The following is a 19,418-nucleotide window of genomic DNA, read 5'->3' as shown; positions in this document are numbered from 1 at the left end:
TGCCAGCCGGGTCTCTGGTTCTGCCGCTTGCTCGCTGTGGGAGTCACTTTCCTGCCCAGTGCCTCAGTTTACCTACCAGTGAAATGGGGTGGTGATGTTGGCCTGGGATTGCCACATGCTGGACAAGAGAGACGTTCACCCCTGCTCTGCAGTAACTTACATTTCTTACCGATGCTGTCACATGGCGACCCCCCAGGGGGTAGGGGTGGGAGTGCAGGGGCGGATGGACTCAGAGCAGTGGGATGAGGGGGGTGCCTGTAAGAAACGTGTGTGATATGGAGTGTGGAGGAACTCTGGGCAGGGGGTAGGGATGTGGGGGGGTTGGGAGGGCTCGGGGCAGGGGGTAGGCGGGGCAGGAGGTCAGGGGCAGGGGGGCTACTAGAAAACCAAGAGTGGAAGAGGGAAGGGTGGTGGATGGCGAAACCCCTGGTCTGGCATGTGCAAGATCTAATTTCAGATTCCCTGTGCAACCCTGGACAAGTCACTCATCTGTGCCTCAGTTTACCCATCTGTCAAATGGGGATGATATTTCCTTTGGCTTGTCAGCCTAGCTTGCAAACTTTCTGGGGTGGGGACTCACTCTACAGCGGGGCCCTGATCCGAACTGGTGACTTTTGTGATGCGATAAACAACTGAATTTGGAACCTTGGCCTTTTTACCAGGGTAACAACATGCTGGGTCGAGACTAGATTTTGGTAGTTGTGACGTTAACAGGTGTTAAATTAGTCTAGCCAGGTTTTTGGGAAGGAAAGGGTCAATGAGTGTTCTGTAAGCTGTTCTTCAGAGCCCGGCATTAGCCGTATTGGGTGTAGTATAATCACACGCTCGATTACAGGAATATTGTCCAGGCCTCCGTAACCTGCCCCCAATCTTAACTCTGAGCTGCAGGTTTCCAGCTGCTCCCTCTGAGAATGCATTCCCTGATATCTCCCTTGGTTCCTTTTGCTCCACCGTGGCCTGCATTCCTTTCCTCTTCCTCCTTCTCCCCTTAACTCTGCCCCACATCAGCCCTCATCCAGCCTCTTCTGCACTCCCTTGTCCTTAATGCCCCCTCTGCTTAACTGATCCTGCTCTGAATGGCTGCTGCTGAGGTGCAGCCTCTTTCGAGTACAGATCCCGCTCCCTTTTGCACAAAACCCCCCCTCTTGCACAAGAACCGTTCTTTCTGGAAAAAATGAGGCTATTCCACTCCGTGCTTCATTTGCATAAGCTTTTCCGGAAGAAAGCTCCAGTGTAGCCGTAGAGTACACGGGAAAGCACGTTCCCAACAACTGCAAAATGGTGGGGTCTAAATTAGCTGTTACAATCGAAGAGACAGCTCTCGAGTTGCAGGTCGTTCTCTGAAAACAGCCGCTCGACGCGCAGCCGCAGTCAAAAGACCCACAATGTTGGGAATCGTTAGGAAAGGGACAATGAGATTGAAACCATCATCGTTGCCTGTGTATAAATCTATGGTACGCTCAGATGTGGTTGCCCCGTCTTGAAAACAGTGGGGAAGGTTCAGAGGACAGCAGAAATTCCTAGGAGCATGGAACAGCTTCCGTATGAGGTAAGAGTAAAAAGACTGGGGCTTTTCAGCTTGGGAAAGAGACGACTAAGGGGGGATGTGACAGAGGTTTATAAAATCAGGAGGAGGGTTGGGAAGGTAAAGAAGGAAGGGCGGGTTGTTTACTCCTTCCAGTAACACAAGCGCTAGGGGTCACCAAATAAAATTAATAGGCAGCAGGTTAAATCGAGCAAAAGGAAGTATTTCTTCACCCCGCACGCAATCTACCTGTGGAACTCCTCGCCGGAAGATGTCCGTAACAGGGTTCAAAAAAAAGCTAGATACATTAATGGAGGACAGGTCCATCAATGCTATTAGCCAGGGTGGATAGGAATGGTGTCCCTGGCCTCTGTTTGTTTGGAGCTGGATGCCAGGGGAGGGAATCACATGATAATTCCCTGTTCTGTTCATTCCCTCTGGGGCATCTGGTATTGGCCACTGTCAGCAGACATTCAACCCCAGCAGGCCCTGCCTCGTACGACTCACGCTGGTGCCACCAATGTTCCCTCTAATCTTTTCCACACGCAGATTTGTTCCCTCCATGTGCGGAATAATTGTATGTGCACCAAGGCACGTGCCAATGTGCACCACCAGTAGAAACAAAGCCCCTGGCTGTGGGCGCTTTGCTAATCCGCCGGGCAGCACTGGACTCGCTCTTCATTGGCCACAAAAGCGCCCAGGTTATGGGGCACGCTGGTGCCAGCCCTGCTGGGCACGCCCTGCATTTCACCTCTGATTTCTCCCAGTCAGTTACTTTCCCCCCAGCCTCAGACCCTGCTGTGCCTGGGGTTGGATCTCCTCTTCCAGGGCTCCAGTCTCCTTGGCAGTGCCTGGCCCTGGGTTAATTCACCGCCACCCTGAATCTGGAGCGGGGAGAGCGGTTCCCCAGCACAGCCCTGCCAGGAGAGATGGGCTGGTGTCTCCCAGCGCCAGAGAAGGAGGGACGATTGCCCCCCCCCCCATTGTAGGTATTCTTGAGCAGGCGTCCTAAGGCCCTGGAGAGCCCAGCGCCCCCCTCGGACCTGGAGGGGGCTTCTGATGCTCCGGCCTGGGCCGGGTGGTGAGGTTTCACTTCCTGCACTGTGGGGAGGGAGGGGGGGGGAGTTCCTGCCTGGGGCCTAGGACTTGGGGGGAGGGGGGAGGTGCCGGGGGTGAGAGACGGCAGCTTGCGGTTTGCAGGCATGTGCGGCCGTGTTAACACGTGTGTTTGGTGGGGGAGGGAGCTTTCTCTTTGAATACTCAGCTGCCTCCCTGCCCCACCCCCAGCCTCAGGGACACCTGCCCCGGGGCGGGGGTGGGGGCGTGGCCCGGCACTCCTCAGCCCTACCCACGCTTTGCTCAAGGAAACCGGCTACAGGAAAGGCAGTGTGGTGCAGTGGTTAGCGCAGGCATCCAGAGACTTGGGTTCTAATTAGGGACATAAAATCCCAGTTCACTAGACAACTGGTTAACTGCTCTGTCGGCCCCCTCCTCTCCACGTGGATAGGAGCCGGTAGCCCAGCGCAGTCCCGTGCATGGGGGGAGGCAGGAACTAGCAGAGTCCTGTGTGGGAGGGAAGCTTCTACTCCTCTCCCCCTCCCCTCCAACCAGCCCTCCTCCCTTGGCAGGCTGCTCCCAGGTACCAAGTATCAGCTAATAACCGGTGACCCGGTGAGCATCACCCTAACTAGTTACCCGCTCACATCCCTCGTTCTCCTCCCAAGTTTGCATGTGACTTGGCACAGTCATTTCCCCTCTGCCTCAGTTTCTTCACCTCCCAAAGGGCCAACCCTTAAGGCCGGTGTGTGGACCTGCCCAACACCCGTCAGGTGCTCGTCATCTCTCGATAGAGGGTTTCCACGTCTTCCCACTGAGCACGGAGACGAGCGGCCGTGTGGGTTTCTGACGGGGACTGCGATGAGTTTCCCCCACCGCTCACCTGGGCCCACTTTCCCCTAGTACAGGCACTTAATGGAGTGGTGGTCTTGGGTGCCCCCTCATCCCGTCTTTCTCCCCGGGACACCGGAGCAAGGAATCGGGGCTCTCCGCAGGCCAAGGAACTGAAAACACTGGTCACTGGAATGTAGGAATCGACTCTGCACGTGGCGCGTTCCCGGTTGCCTTGGGGACGTGCCCGTCGATCGCGTGGCTGCGTGTTAGCCGACAGAGGTGTGGAGACACTTGGAGGCCTTCAGATGCGAGTTTTAGGGCATCCGGTTTTACCCCAAGGGAGTCCGCCCTGACTTTTACTGTGGATTGGTGCAGTACAGCCATGCGTCGGGACCCCTGAGGGCTGGTTGTAGCCACCGAGCTGGGAACCGTTTTCTGCACTGGTGGGAAGAGCTGGAAATGCCACGCGTGGCTCCCAGGGTGGCTGTGAAGCAGCCAGCCTCCTCCTGAGGCTTTTGGACAGGCAGGTCCAGTGATGGAATCTGTGGTGGAGAAAAGGGATTGGATCCCAGCCGGCGCTCGGGGGGGGGGGGGGGAAGGATGCCTCGCAGCGGGGAGATGGCTCGGAGGTGGGCGAACGCGTTAGTGCAAACAGGATGCATTTCCGCTGGGGAAATTCCGACTGGGGCTTGAGGGTGTGAATTGGAGGGCAGGGTGGAGAGAGCTGGGCCCAGCTCGGGTAATGGCCTCCGTGTGACGCTCCGTGCCTCAGTTTCCCCATTTTACAAAGAGGCGATACCCGCACCGTGGAGGGTCTGTGAGGATTTGCGGGTGCCTGTTGTCACAGTGTCTGGAGTGCCTCGCAGCTGTGTGTGCTGGCTTCCCGGCAGGCTGTCAGGAATGGGGTGGACACCTGCATATTTTCTACAATGGGATTTCTCTGTGCCAGTAACAGGGGAGCGCTTGGATCGCCTGTTAGTCATGGAGTCCCAGGCAGTCCCCTCTTCAATCGCTCTGGCCGCCTAGGCAAACTGAACTTTGTGAGCATGGTCCCTGACACCGCAACCCCCTCCCTCCCCAGGAGCCCCCTCATGTCCCCGGATCAGCCGGTACCCTGCCTCACACCCAAAGCGACGCTGCCGCCAAGTCTGTAGTAAACCCACAAAAGACTCATCAGCTAAGGAAAGGGGGTGAGTTATTGAGCGAGTGAAGCAGGTAAAATGTTCCTGCAGTGGGGAACGCCACACGGGCAGTGATGTCATAAATGCCAGTCCCCCCCAAATCTTTTGGGGTCCCCAGGCTGGCTGGAGAGCCGTGCTTTGCCTCGGTACCGTTCCCCTCCAGACAGCCGGCGATAAAGGGTCCGTCTTTGAATCCGAGTGTCATTTCTTCATTCGCAAAGCAAGCAACCGGCGCTTCTGCGTACCGGGGCTTTCCCCGCACGGCGAGTGAGAAATGCGCTTGGTCTCCGAACCTCCAGCCACCCGCCGGAACAGAACCCTGCTTTGAAAGTGGCATTTGCTGGTACAGTCTGGAAACTCTGCCTTTGCGTTTCACCAGACTCTTTGACGGGCTGTTTAGTGGGACCCCAGACACCGGCCCTTCCCCCTCATGGTTCCTGGGATGCCCCCTTTGCTCCCTTACTCCCCCAAGAGGTGGGGGGACGCAGGTTACCCAGCCCTGCCTCGTGGGGGTCCAACCCCAGACCGGTTCTCGTCAGCGACCAGACCAGCTGCTCGGCGCACGGCCCTGCCTGGGGCGAAGTGTCATGTGTAGGTGCCCCTGTTCCGGACCCAGGGGAAGGATCCAAGCTGTGGTGCTGGCCAGGGGGTCTAGGCAGCTCGGGGGGCGCCGTGATGAGCCTGCTGGAAAAGCCCAAGGAGTGTTAAGTAGGGGTTGGGGGGGGCCTATGGCCCCTCCGCTGGTGCCTCCCCCAGATCAATCCGTTTGCACTGGAGCTTTGTAATGTGGCCTGGGAGGCCTCCCTGCCTTGAGGCAGTCGGGGGCCGAGGGGGCCGGTGGGCAGCAGCCCCATGGCCGTGTGCGGTGGGTCGCGTTCTGTGGGGTGATTTGGCTGGGGGGGACAGAGCTGCATTGCTTTCCATTTCTGAAGCGCGCACGTTGGATCCGTGGACCAGAGCCGGAGCTCTCACACTCCTGCCCCCCAAACCTCTGCCCCAGGCCTGAGCCCCCTCCCACGCTCAGAACCCCTTAGCCCCACCCCCACCACAGGAATTTTGCTAGGTGCACCAATAAGGTGCCGTGTCGCACGTCTGCTCCGTGTCGCACGTCTGCACCATGTTGGTGAGCATAACATTTGTTCTACCCCGGGGTGGGGGGGAACCCTGGTTGTGCCCACTTTACAGAGGAGGCAACTGAGTCACCCTGGGAGTAAGTGACTTGCCCGAGGCCAAAGGAGTCGGTTGCAGGGAGGGAATTGGATCTCAGGCGTTCTGGCTCCCATGGCTCTGCATGGTTTTCTGGCCTGCTCCCTGCCACGTACCCCGGCTGGAAAAAGGCACAGCCGGGGGGTTCCCGGGACCGAGAGCTGCCCAGCCTTTCCAAGGGGCCATTTCCCTCTTGCGTTGGCAGGAGAGGGGAGCTGGCGCGCAGCCTCCAGTGCCCGGCTCTGTGCTGGGAACAGAAAGCTGCCCTGTCTCACTCGGAGGCTGCCAGCTGCCTGCTCCCCTGCCGGAGGCAGGTTGTCCAGGGCGGTCCTAGCTCAGTCCAGGGGAGGGGAACCCACCTGCAGCCCTGGCCTCCAAGAAACCGTCTCTTGGCTTCACCCAGGCTGGCTCAGGGGCGAACGATCCCCCCTAGGCCCCTTGCTCTCCCTTGGCTTTGCCCGAGCTCCTGCCTGGGAGGGGCTGAGCCTTGTGGGTGACTAGGGAGCGAGCCTCCCTCCTGGGTCTCTGGGCACTGGCCCATGCTGGGTCCTGGCTGTGGCAGCGGGTCCTTCATGGGAGCCCCAGGCCGGCTCTGCAAATCGGGGCCTCTCTGAATCCCACCAGGCGCGAGGACACGGGGGAGAAACCATTCTCCTGCGGCCTCCCAGCGAGCCCCGCCTGGCTGGGTCCCCGCTCGGCGTCCCCTCCTGCTCGAAAGATTTGGCTGCTTGCAGCCCGGAACGGCCCCAGCCCGCAGCCAGCCTGGGCCCGCTCCTCTGGGAACGCCCCACGTCAGCCGCGCCGGCCGGGGGCTCTCTTCCACCCGGCCGCTGCAGAAATTCTTGCTGGAGCTGGAGTCTGGGCTGTGCCGGCCTGGCAAGCTCCTTCCAGCCTGCATGGGGCCGGTGGGCAACCAGGCTGAGCTCCTTCGCCCATCGCTCGGCGTCCTCCCGCTGCGGGGACCTGGCGTGGCTGGAGGTGCCCGGTGCCCCGGGCGCCTGCTGATGTGCCTCAGCCCTTCCCTGGGGGGCCCAGGCGTGGGAGGACACGGGGGGGGCTGTGTTTGTAGATGCCTGCCCACTAAGGGCCGAGGGCTGGCTTCGAAGGCCTGACGTGCTGGGGAAGAGCTCCGAGCCCTCTCATCTCTCCCCGCCCCAACCTGCCTCCTTTGTGTAGCCAGTCCCCGAGCCCCATGTTCCTGCTGCCATTGAGTCGGGCACAGGCCACTCGACCAGTCTTAGCTGTCCGGCGTAGGACCTGCCGTGCACGGCCGGCACCCATGTGCTAGGCGCTGTACAGACCCAGCGTGGGCCCGGATCGCACGTTCCCCAGCCGTTGCAGCACATCCCAGCAGGCCTGCCCTGCCCCCCCATCAGCCACCTCCCCCCTCCCCAGCTGGCTCCCCTGGGTTAAGGAACTGGGGCCCTGTGCCTTTAAGAATAGGGTTAGTTTCCCCGTGGAGCCGGAGGCGGGCTCTTGTGACACGCCTGGAAGGTCACAGCTGTGAGCTGGGTGGATGGGGGGACCGAGGGGGGATCCCGGCTGCAGCGTCGCTGGGCTCCCGCCTGAGCCGGCCAGCCCGTCCAGGGCAGGGCAGGGATGGCTCCTCCCCGGCAGATGCTCAGGGTGGGCACGAATCCAGCTCGTCCAGTGCCAGGCGCGGCAGTGGGAGGCCGGCTCGCAGGGGCTGAGCCGGCAGAGGCGGCGGTCGCTGCTGGCCCTTTAAAACCCGCCTGCCGCCCAGGCACAGCTCTGCCACTGGGAAGCCTCTGTCTGGGCAGGTCTGGGTGGGGTGGGCCGGGAGAGGGGGGCTCTGGGTGGCCGGGTGAGCCCAGTGAGCGGGGGAGCCCCAAGTGGGCATGCTGGTTCCCGAAGAGATGCTGCTAAGCCCGTTTGCACACAGATCACAGGCACGTCGCTGGCAGCCTCCAGCCCAACCACTGGCCCCCCTTCCAAATGCCGCCTTAAAAATGGAGCCCTACCTATTGGCTGGCCAGTCCCCCGCACAGGGGAAACCGAGGCACGGAGGCGCAGCATGACTTGCCCAAGGCCGCCCGGAGAGTCAGTGCCGGAGCTGGGAATCGAAGCCAGGAATCCTGGCCCCGGGAGGGGGGGGCGGTTCATAGGATGCCTGGGTTCGGTTCCTTGCTTGCAGGGCGCCCAAGGAAGGGCAGGAACCCGGAGTCTGCTCCCAGCTCTGCCACGGGATCATGCAAGTCAGAACTTTCGAAAGTGGCTAATTCTGGGGGGCCCCCTCCAAGCCCCCGGCAGCCTGACTCTTCCCCAGGGCTGAGCATCTGCTATGGGATGCTTTCAGGTCCTGAAAATTGGTCCCTGATGCCTTCCCCCGGGGAGCGGGGGACTCTGTGCCTCAGTTTCCCCTTCTCGGTTGTGACCACTCCGCCCAGGACTTAGTGTGGTAAGGCCGTGACGGAGGCTAGAAAGGGGTGGCGTGTTAGGTTAATTTGAAAGGCAGGTCGCCCCGGGAGGGTTTGGGTTTTGGTAAATTCCCTTTCTCTGCCTTAAAAGGGACGCCCGAGGTGCCTCCCGCCCGGCGGGCAGTGCCCATCAGCAGCGCTGCGCGATCGGCCGGGGGGGATCTGGTCATGACAAGCCGAGCTGTCTGGTCCCTGCGGGCTGGCGGCCAGCCATGTTCTGTGCTTGGCCAGGGCGGATCCCTTGCAGGAGGGTGGGGCGCTGTGTTTGCAGGGGGGGGTGCATGGCGGGGGGCCATGTGGCTGTGCTAACCACGTGACCGAGGACTGTATTTCTAGCCGATCTCTTCCTCCGCTTGTCCCTGCAGGGAGTGGGGGGGGCCCTTTCGGCAGATGGAAACGCCATTCGCTAGCTGTGTGGGCGGGGCTGGGAGGGGCCACGTGCTGTTGTAGCCGGGGGGGGGGGGGGGGCTGACTAGTCCCGGTGAGCATGGGCTAGTGATCCGAGCAGGGGCCCCGGCTCAGGAGCCCCTCGTCCGTGCCAGTCGGGCGGTGGGTTAGGAGTTGGGAGAGCTCAGTTTGCCTCCGCCACTGACTTGCACAGTGGCCTTGACAGAGTCCCATGGCGTCTCAGTGCCTCAGTTTCCCTGCCGGTGCAGTGGCTGGTGGGGTGATTTGGGGCGGAGGGAGGGTGGGCCTGGTGGGGGTGGGCAGGGTTCTTTCTAGGAGCAAGATGTTTGCATCTCTTGAGCTGCGCTCTTCTCCGGCGTCATGTGCTCCAGGGCCCCCGGCCAAGGGTCTGGGCTGCTGGGCATGGCGGGGGCAGGGGGGCTCGGTGGAGCCCTGGAGGGGCATGTTAGGGCAGGCCGAGAGTTGGGTGTGGTTGGCAGGCACAGGAAGGGCTTGGCCTGGACTAGCCGTAGCGGCTGCAGGCCAGGAGAGAGGGGTTGGGCAGAGCTGGGAGCGGAGGGGGAACCCGCAGCTGGACCGTTGGGCGAGGCTGGCGGAGCTGCAGATCTGGGGAGAACAGCAGAGATTTGGGGGGGAAGCCTGGGGCTGGAGGAGCGCAGGGCCAAGGCTCCGATCGGCGTGTAGGCAGAATGCCCGGCAGACCTGGGGCCACACCCAGACGCGGGACAGGTTGCGCTTTCACGAGGGCTGATGTTTCCTGACGGCGTCTTGCCATGGCAGCCGGTAGCAAGGCCTGAGCCAGCCAGAGTAGAAAATCAAGTCTCTGCAGGCCGGGGGGCGGCACAGCGACCATGGGGGGCAGGAGCCGGCAGTGGGGGAAGCCCAGGGCTGGGATCGCAGGGCAGGTTCGGGTCGGGATCAGTGAGCGTCGGCAGAGCTGGTGGGGAAGCCGGCGCGGCACCGTTAGCTAGAGCCCTGCCAATCCCCGGGCATGTGCCTGGGATCCGCAGCTGGGGACTGGAGATCCGCGGCTGCAGACACGGATGGTGTATCTCCACCCTGCGCACGGGCGGGGACCCGGTTTCGGTGGGCGGGGAGCCGCATCTGCAGGGGTGGGGATCCGCCCATCACTTTTGCAGAGGGGGATACACATTTTGTATCTGCGCGGGGCTCTGCCTTTAGCGGCTTCATAGCAGGCGCGGGAACCGGTTTTGGGTCGGGGGCCACGGACCCCCAGCAAAACCGATCGGGGGCCGCACACGGGTGAGACGCAAAGAAACCCAAACCCAGCCCTCCCTGACATGGCCCCTGACTGAGAAGACCCCACACTCCCCTCGCACACCAGGCTAGTAGATGTCGGGTGCTCCAGCCCCGTGGTGGAGAGGCAGGGGAGCTGGGGCGCCAGCACAGGGAGCCCTAAGCCCCAGGGGCCAGATCCAGGCAAGCTGAGGGCCGCAGGTTCCTCACCCCTGCTTTATTGGGAGCTGCCTGTAGCTGGGACACCGATTTCCCCTAAACCTCCCTCCATCGCCAGCTGGGCCCCTTGGCACGGCAGCCACTTTACCCCCATGCTCGTCAGCCCTGGACCCCAGCCCGCTGGGAGGGGCAAGTGTGACGGGCCAGGCCCACGTTAGATTTGGGTGTTTCCTGCACCTGTCCTGCTGTGGGGCCCTTTGGGAGACCCTGGGGTTGTGGGGCCCAGTGGGGCAGCTTATTCCACCCTGTGGTAACAGTCGTGTCCCTGGGCAGGGTCCTGGCGTGGCCCTCCCGTGAGCGTCAGGGGCGCTCTGTGGCGGTGCGGAGGGAGCTGGATCCAGCAGCTTTGCGGTGGCGGGACAGGAAATCCATCCAGGCCTGCTCACCTCCCCCACTTCATCAGGGATGGGGCCCGAGCCATCGAGTCAGGACTTGGATCCATCCGGCCGCACCTTCCCCGCCCCCCACCGTCCAGGCCAGCAGCCAGAGAGGCTGCATGAACCTCCAGGGAAGAAAGCCCCTTTCTTGGCTGCCCTGGCCTCGGACCAACCCCCAGCGGCTGGCCTCGCAGGGTCAGCGTCGGTCACCCCATGCGCGTCAGTTACGGGGTGGGTGGGCGAAATGAGCGAGGGGAGGGGAAGAGAGACACGGAGCCCCGCTCTCCCTCCCTTTCCCACGCGTGGGGCGGGAACCGGGAGGAGTCAGTGGGCGGAAGCCCCCTTGCGGCTCCCCGGGCTGGCTGACGTGGACCGAGGCTGCTGGCCACGGAAGGCGGAGCAGCCTGGAGGTTGCTCCGAGTCCTGCTCTGCTCCCGCGGGAAGCAGGAAACAGCTGTAGTGCAGAGGCCTCCGGCCGGGCCGGACCCACGCTGAGTGGAGAGGCCACGTCCGCCAGGGCGTCTGTCTCTCCAGGCCGTTCCCGCCCTGCGTCGGCCCGAGTGGCACAGAGGGGCCCGGATCAGCCGCCCCGGGGCACAGGCCGGGGGAGGTGACCCCGGTGCTCAGTCTCGGGGGGGGGAGGGGTTCATCCTCAGGGCCGTTCGACGGCGAGAGGGACGCGCGAGGCCCAGCGATGCGGAGGGAGGGGCAGACGGCCCTGCCCAGCCCTCCCCTCCCGGGTTTCATCTGCCCCACCTCGGGAAGCCCCGTGTCTGGGCAGGCCTGTTCCCGGGGGCCCTCCTCCCTGCTGGAGCAGAAGCAGGTGCTGCTGGTGTCTGGGGCCCTGGCCGGTTTTGCTGCTGGGCTGGGAACCCCCAGTGGCATCGAATGGGGATGGGGGGGGGGGTCGTCTCTGTACAGCCCAGCTGGAAAATTCCCTCGGGAGGGGCACTTGCCTCTCCCTACCCCCCCGCCTGGCATCTCCTGGGGCTCCGCGACGTGGCAGCAGTGCCAGGCCTGGGGCAGAAATGGCTTTTTGACCCCTTCCTGTCCCCTCGGTCCCGTGGGCCGGGAGGGTCCATCTCTCTCGTCCTCGGGCGCCTGGCTCGGAAATCCGGGGTTGCTCCTCTTCCCCACATGCCCCCCCCCCCCCGCCAGTCAGTGGCATCTCCCTACTGGGAGGCCCCTGGGGGGAGGGGACGCTGTTGCCTGGGTTCCTGCGGCCTTCGTGCCTGGGCGTCGGCGTCCCTGTCGCAGCCCCAACCTCGCCGTGGAGCGGCCCGCCCCCTCGTTCGCCAGCCCCCTGCCTGTCCCTGGGCTAAGCCCTGCGGGGGGCATCCCTCGGGCCACTGCTATCCGCTACAGCACCCCGCCTGCCCTGGGAGGCCGCCGGCAGGGCCAGGGACGGTGCTGACCCCCGGTGTGGAGCAGCCCGTCCTAGCTCAGCAGCTCGAGGGAGCCCCGTCCCACAGGAACCCGCCACGCTCCGCCGAGGGTGTCCATCCCGCCCGCCCCTTGTCCTCTGTCCGGCCTGTGCCGCGGGCTGGTGAGTGCCTGGCGCTGAAGGCCTCCCCCCTCGCTCGCACTGGGGCAAAGGTGCGGTGGGGCCACAGATCAGTCACTGGTGCGGGACCGAACTGGGCTCTGCTTCCCGGGCCCAAATCAGGCCTCCCGTCGGAGGTGGCTGGACCACCCAGAGGGGCTGGCAGAGGCCTTGGGGTAGGGGGGCTTCCCCATGCCCATTTGCCAGCTGTGGGGGGCAGGCCCCCTGCCCTGGACTGTGCCCTGCTCAGCCCCAGCTCTGGAGCTGCCTGCTATGCGGCTGGAGGGGGGGATCCTTGAACTTTGCCCGGGGCGGCGTTGACACGGAGGGAGCCGGCTGGGCAAGGCGCCCGGGTTTCTGCTTCCCCGATCCCCTCTGCGGCCTCCCTTAACCCTTCCTGGGCCGGGAGGGGATGGAGCCAGAAGGACACGTGGAATCAGGCTCCTACCGGGGCTGCTGGGGGATGGTCATGTGATGAGCAGATCTGCTGGCAGCTGGCTCCTCCCACTTCGAGTTCTGGCTCCTCCCCTTTTGGGTTCTGGGTCATGTGCATCCTCCCCCCTCGCCCCCCATCCATTGCTGCTTTGTCTTGGTTCAAGGGCAGCTGGCCAGTAGTGGGGGTGGCTCCCTGAGTGGAGACCTCGGAGGACCAGGGGGGACAAGCCCCCTTCCCCCTCCACATCCCCCCTTCCCTGAGCCCGGGGCTGCCATGTGGTTACAATCAAGCAAGGCAGAGCCCCCCCCCTTCTTTCCCCCCCCCCCCCCGCCTGGCTGAGCATTCCAGAGAACCCCTCCCCAGCTGGCCCCGGAGCCGGCCCAGGCCTGGCCAGGGTAGAGCCGCCTGGCTCTGGTCTCGGGCAGGCCGGGAGCTAAGGCGGAAGGACGGATGCTGAGCTGGGGAGAAGGAAGGGGGCTGGGGGAAGGGGCTGGCGCCCCGGGGCGAGGGGGGCTGGGGCAATGCCTGGCTCAAACCCGCCATGGCCCATCTACCCCCGCGTTTCTCCAGATGACTGCATGGCCCTGGTCTCTGGGGACCCTCGGGGCTGCTTGGCCTCTGGCGACCCGGCATTGAAATTGGGCTCAGGTTGGGGGGGGGGCACCAGTTTTCTTGGAGGCGTTTGTGTCTCTTGGCAGACTGTCTGCATCACACGCTGCCTGGGCTGGCGGGGGGCTGTGGGGCAGGGGCGAGGGGCACAGGGAGCAGGCGATGCCAGCCCTGCCTGCTGGCCTCTCTGCCCCTCGGTTCCACTGGCACCCAGCCAGGGGGAGGAGAGGGAGGAACCAGAGCAGCCTGCCCCCCCCCCCATGGGGAGCTGGAGGGAGGCCAGCCCAGGGGGGATTTCAGCGTGAGCGCCCAGCAGCAGTAGTGGGGTCTAGTGGGGAGAGCCTGGGTAGCAGTGGGGTGGGGCAGTGTTAGCTCACAGGATAGAACAAAGGTCCTGGACTCTGTCCATTGCTCCGGGAGGGCATGTGGCCTAGTGGTTAGAGCCAGGAGAGCCTCCTCTGCTCTCTTTTCTGGAAGGGGTGTGTGTGCTAGCTGGAGGAGAGGGCCAGGAGTTGGGACCCTTGCAGCCTGTTCCCAACTCCGCCCCCCCGTGCCTCAGTTTCCCCGTCAGTCTCACGGGGACCATTCGAGGGCGGGATGAAAGGACCCCCGTGCCGGCTCGTCTGTGCAGCCGGGAACTTCCCCTGCCGCTCTGCTCCGCCCCGCCTGGGCTGTGCGGGAGCCAGGGTGCAGCTGGCAGCCTGAAACGGGCATGCCCGCTGGCTGACCCCTCGTGCCCCGCCCCCGCTCAGGCACTGACAGCTGCCTGTTGTGCGACCGCCGCCCCAGCGCCATGGTGACAGTTGCCACTGGGTTGCGGTGAAGCCCTGGAGCGGTGCCCGTCACCGCGCTGGGGGGCCGCCTGCGGGGCGTGCGCTGGTCGGAGAGCGGCTCCCGGGGCGTGGGGGGGGATCGCTGCCTCGGCACGGGGATGCCGGCGCTGAGCCTGGCGCTAGTGGCGCTAGCCCATCGGTTGGTCCAGGGCGTAACAAACCCCCTCCCCCACTCTCCCGCCGGCCTTGCTCCCCGGGGGCCAGGCAGGCACAGCGCTAAGGTCTATGGTGGAGACGCAGCCTGTGTCTCCTTCTCCCCCAAACCTGTCCTGGAGCACGGAGAGACGGCCCTGTGGGGGGATCTAGAGAGCACTTGGGGGTCGGTTTACCCTGGGCTCTGTTCCTCGCTCCGGGAGGGCATGTGGGCTAGTGGTTAGAGCCAGAGCCGGCATCTGCTCTCTTTTCTGGGCGGGGCTGCTCTGCTAGCTGCAGGAGAGGCCCAGGAGTTGGGACCCTTGCATTCTGTTCCCAACTCTGCCCCTGACTTGCCCCCCTCCGTGCCTCAGTTTCTCTCTCACGGGGATACCATACGAACCCCCGGGATACCGGCTGTTTGCTAGTAAAGCCCAAGAGGGTGGGGTACAAGGAGCCCTTGTGCCGGCTGTTCTGTGTGGCTGGGAGCTTGCCCTGCTGTTCTGCTCAGCCACGCCTGACATGTTACGGGTGGCACATCAGGGAACAGGAACTAAGAGGTACCTGCATGATGCCAGCTCCAGCGCCCTCCTTATCTGACTAGAGAGGGTCACTTAACCCTCCTTGGGTACCTCCGCCCCTTGGCTGAGGAACATGGTAAGATGTGGGTGGTAAGATTTTGGGGGGAAGGTAGAGGGAAACTTAGTGAACCTGCCCCTCATTTTGGGGGCAGGGAGCATAACTCTCGTTTTTTCCTCTTCCTTACCATGTCGAAAGAAGTCCTGGAAAGTTGCAGTAATTTTGGGGGGTTTTGGTTTTGCTTTTTTCCCCCTGCTCAGAACAGCCAGGAATATCAGTTATGGTCCTGCAGAGTTCTGGGGATGTTTTTTATTCCAATTCCCTTGCAGGGGCAGAGAGAGTGGATCTTTACCAAAGACTGCCTTTCTCCACCTTGTGCATTAGGCATTAGAGTTCAACCCAGGGTTTTGACCAGTCCAACCACCAGTCCTGTCTCCTCAGTTTGTCCTGGCTCTTGCAATGTGATCGCTTCACTAGATCGTCAAACCCCACCGGGTCAGGGGGAGGTAGGCAGAGCCAAAGTTCAAACAGGAATTTTTCAGGGCCCATCACCAAGGGTGGGTCTTTTGTGAGATGAGTGATCTGGAGCCTGTAAATCCTTCTGTGGGTTCAGAGGTCTCTCCCCCTTACCCCGACTCTTTCCTCTCTTTCCCTATTGATTGCCAGCACCCGCAGGCAGGCCGTGCCCCCACAGGCCACCGCGTGCCAGGCGTGACTCCTCCGCGAGGCCTGGCACGCAAAGGCCACCCTGGGAAGCACCCACAGCCTGCAGCGGCTGGTTGGCAAGCAGCAGTGTGGTGTTTTTCCACTGCTGGCAGCCTGGCATCCAGGGTTACGGAGAGGTTGCGAGGCGGGTGTGTCCGTAAGGCGGGGTAGCTCCACACCCCATGCTTGCATCTGGCCTGACTTTGCCTAATCTGCCTCTGCTTGCTTTCCCAGCCCCCTCCCCGGACATGAGCGCACCCCGCGGGGCCCGTGGCTGGCCGGCTGGCACATTGCGGGCAGACGGATGGCCAAGGGCCGGCTGGGGAGCATGTAGGTCTGGGTGCACTTTCTGGCTCCGCTGTGCCACTATCCCCGCTCCCTGCCTCAGTTTCCCCCTTGGAGGAACTGGGCCCGTATTGCTTGGCCATGGCACAGGGATTTGTAATACTGAATGAACACTTGTGCGGGGTGTGAATGCTGAGGGAGCGACCTCATTAACCCTCCCCACGCATGCACTCGCCCTCTGGGGACAGGGGAGCAGCCCTCGCAGCTGTGGTGGGGAGCAGGCTGGTACCTTGGTGTTGCTCTGACAGAGCTAAGCCCAGCAGGGGGCAGCGTGGACTCCCAGCCTGGCGTGGGCGGTGTCTGAGAGCAGGCTGGGAGGGAACCCCACACGCATAGTCTGGGACACGCCTCTCCCAGCATGCTCCTGGGGACCTTGCCCGTGAATCGTTACCTTGGGCGTGAAGCCTCTTGCACCCCAGGAGCTGGAGCCAGTGTTGGCTGTAAGCTGAGCGTTTGGGCGGCCACTCGGGAGAGATTCCAGCCCCGCCCGGCTGACTAGCAGAGCGCCCGCAGCCGGCAGCGTGTGTCCATGGGTGGTGCGCATCCACACATGCCTTGGTGCATGGAACAAAATGTATTCCGCACATGGATGGAAAAAATGGGGGGCACTTGTGACAGTAGCTGACCTGCCCAGCTGTGCTAGGACTATAGCTGCTGTTTGCCTCTCGTGGCCAGGGCGGAGCTCTCAGCCCTGCCTCAAGAGCCTCCCCCACTTTAATTCAATTGTTCCCTTCCACCCCCAGGCCCTCTGGCCCCATCTAACATGCAGTGCCCTGGCAGGGCGACCTTCCTGGCTGTGGCTGCTCCTTTGTCTCTGTGGACAGCTGCCCTAGGAGGGGCGAGGCCACCTCTCGGGGGGGGGGGGGGGATCCCTGAGCTCTGCTAACAGGGGGCCCCAGAGTGGAGCGTGGGTGAGTGTGGGCGCTTAGCAAGCCCTAAGCTGTAGGGGAAAATGACAGGCCTTTCCAGCCAAATGACCCCTCCCTGCTGGAAGGGCTGGCCCAGCTGCTGCGGGTGGGCGGTGGCTGGGTGGAGTGGCCTGTGCTCCATGGATGAAATCCTTCCCCGCCTCCTGCTGCCTCGCCTGCCGGCGGGAAGAGCCACAGACAGATTTAAAGTGACGCCGTCGCGATGCAGGCTGGAGAAAGGGCTTTAGAAGCCTCCACCGAGCCTGCTCCCCTCCTGCCGCAGCCCCCTAGCTAGCCCTGTGCTGGGGTGAGACTCCATAGCTGGGCTGGTCAGTTTCACTCGGGTTCTGGTCAGTTTCGCTCTCTTGCTCCCTGGACTGTAGGAGGACTTGCTGGCATGCAGGTTTCCGGCATTGTGGAGGCGTCTTCCCTCCCTCCCCTTTCCTGGCAGCTGGGTCTCAGTGCCACAGAAAGCCAGTGGGGCTGGGGTGATCAATGAGGGATTGGCAGGGGCATTTTCTTCCTGCATACAGGCCCCCCTTTGGGACTGGGGTCCTGTGGGTCTAGTCTGTGCTTGACCCGCACAGTCTGCATCACCCCCGAACATCCCTGGGCTGGAGCGGGGAAGGGTAAAATGCCTCTCCCCTTTGCCTGCCTGCTCCCGAGGCTTGGTCTGACTGCGGCGCCCAGGCCGGGGGAAGATGCTCGCTCCTGAGGGATTTCAGCCCCCTCTGGAGTTGCTGTCAGCAGAGGGGGTGGTGAACAAAGCCCTGTGGGCGGGTGGGCGGGCCTGGCCCCAGGAGAGGGGGGCTCCTTGTGGCAGGGTGAGCCCGGTGGGGTGATGCCTGAGACCAGGCTGCTGGCCCAGTGAAGTGTTGGAGCAGGTGGAGGGGCTGGGAAAGGCGAGGCCCCTGCCCACTCAGGATGGCTTTGTCCCTCCTGGGGTGGCCACGGTGCGGCTGATGGAGGAGGGGGTCTGGCTCTTGCAGTGGAGGCTGGTGCTGGGAGATGGAGAGGGGCCAGGGCTGGGCCTGACGGCCAGTGGCTCAGCTGGTGGTCCCGCAATGCACTTGCATAGCCAGGTGGGCAGCAAACTCTTCCTGACCTTGGTTTGCCCTCTGGTACTGCCTCTCCCCTCCCCCCCGGTCTTCGGGCACGTTCTCGGTCTCCCTGCAGCCTCCGTTAACCCTCTGTGCTGGGATCAGGCTCGCCTGGCGCTCTGTGGGATTTCATCTGATTGCCGGATTCCCTCGCTGGCCGGGCTGACAGGACAGAGCAGGCCTGGGCAGATCAGCTGCAGAGCTGCTTCCCGAGTTCAGTGGGAATTGATTGACTTAATGCTGCTCTGATCCTGGGGGCGGGGCGGGGTGGGGGGAAGCCCATTCCCAGCTGCTCTTCCATTTGCAAAGTGAACCTGGACTCCTTCAAATGGGAGCCCAGTGTCACTGACGCAGAGGCATCTGCCTGAGTCTGCCGAGAGCCTGGCACGGTTCCCATGATGCAAGGGGGAGAGCGTGGCTGACGCACTGGGCTGGTAGCACCAGGAAAGAAGCCATTAGTTCTCCCCCCAAGCAGGGTGGGCCCCCACTCCCTGCCATGGTCTGAGATTTAGCCTCCCAGTGTGATGGGGAGGTCCTTTGGAGAGGCCCTTCCCCACCTCCAGCCACATGGTCTCAGGACGCATGGGGCACGCTGCTCGCCAGCAGGATCCGGCCCATGGCTCTGTGTCTGCCAGCAGCAGGCCCGGCCCTCAGGGCCCTACACTGCCCGGCGGCTCACTTGCTGCCCTGTCTGGGAGCCGCCCAGCCACGTGGACCGCGTTGCAGCCAACCACAATGTGCCGCCTTGGGCCCCACAAAGTCTGGCTGGGCCTGCCCAGCACGCACCCCTGCCTGGCCTTGGAGAGCGGCCTAGGGGGCTGGTCCCCCCTGGCTCCCTGCCGGGGACCCTCCTATGGCCGGGAAGGCTGTTGTTTGGATTTGATTGCTACCATGGTTTATCCAAAGGTAACGGTTTCACGAGGGACTCGGTGCGGACAGGACGAGTCGCAGGAAGAAGCGTGGTAGCTGGTAGTGGCCAGCCCAGAGGATGGGGGCGGGGGCGAGGGGAGAGTATCACTAAGCCTCACTAATTAACATGCCATGCTGGTTTGGATTTTGACAGGGCTTAGCCGCCCCACTGTACAAGGTGCTGCACATCTGTCCTGTGCCCTAGGCAGCACGTGGATAAGTCGCTGGGGGTTGCTTGTCGCTCACATGACTGAGGTTTGCCGTTCCTGGCCAATGGGAGCTGGCCGGGGCCGCGTACTGAGTGGCTGTGCAAACACTCGGCCTCACAGAGGGGTTAGCTGTGTTCCCCGGCTGAGCTACACTCTGCTTGCTCAGGTTCAATCAACATTGCAGGAGCATTTTTCACTTCCTGCCGTGCAGAGTTTGCTGTAGGCTGTTGAACTGCTGCTACATCCTCCCTCTTGAGAGGTGGCTGCATTTCTGCCGTGGGTGAGCTGACTTCTTGATGGCAGGGGCGACCACCCGTCTTTTCTGGCGTATTTATGTGGCCTCCGGGACATGTTCAGTTTCTTGAAATCAAAAAAAAGTTTCTAGACGCTGAGGTTACAAATCGAACCTCCTGAGTGTGAACCCAAGTGTAAACTGATGACAGTGTCATTTGCAGGCAGCCTGAAGTGGTGACCTTGAAAGGAGACATCCCAGCTTCCAGTAACTGCAGTTGGGGTGTTGACTCTGGAACCTAATGACAAACCTAGGATCAGCAAGTGATGCTTGTGCCGGTCTGAATTGGACAGGATCCCGCGGAGGGAAGGGAATGG

At 62.9% G+C, this 19,418-nt stretch overlaps 1 protein-coding gene across 1 annotated transcript in view; it reads left to right on the top strand.

The window, feature by feature from the left end:
* Window positions 1-19,418, top strand: part of KLF8 (KLF transcription factor 8) — a 74,692-nt gene that overhangs the window by 11,931 nt on the left and 43,343 nt on the right. The window lies entirely within an intron of this gene.

This window comes from Pelodiscus sinensis, chromosome 13 (genome assembly GCF_049634645.1).
Source record: "Pelodiscus sinensis isolate JC-2024 chromosome 13, ASM4963464v1, whole genome shotgun sequence".
In the NCBI taxonomy this organism is placed as follows: domain Eukaryota; kingdom Metazoa; phylum Chordata; order Testudines; family Trionychidae; genus Pelodiscus; species Pelodiscus sinensis.
Note: the sequence above shows the minus strand (reverse complement) of the source record. Positions and strands in the feature narration are given on the sequence as shown.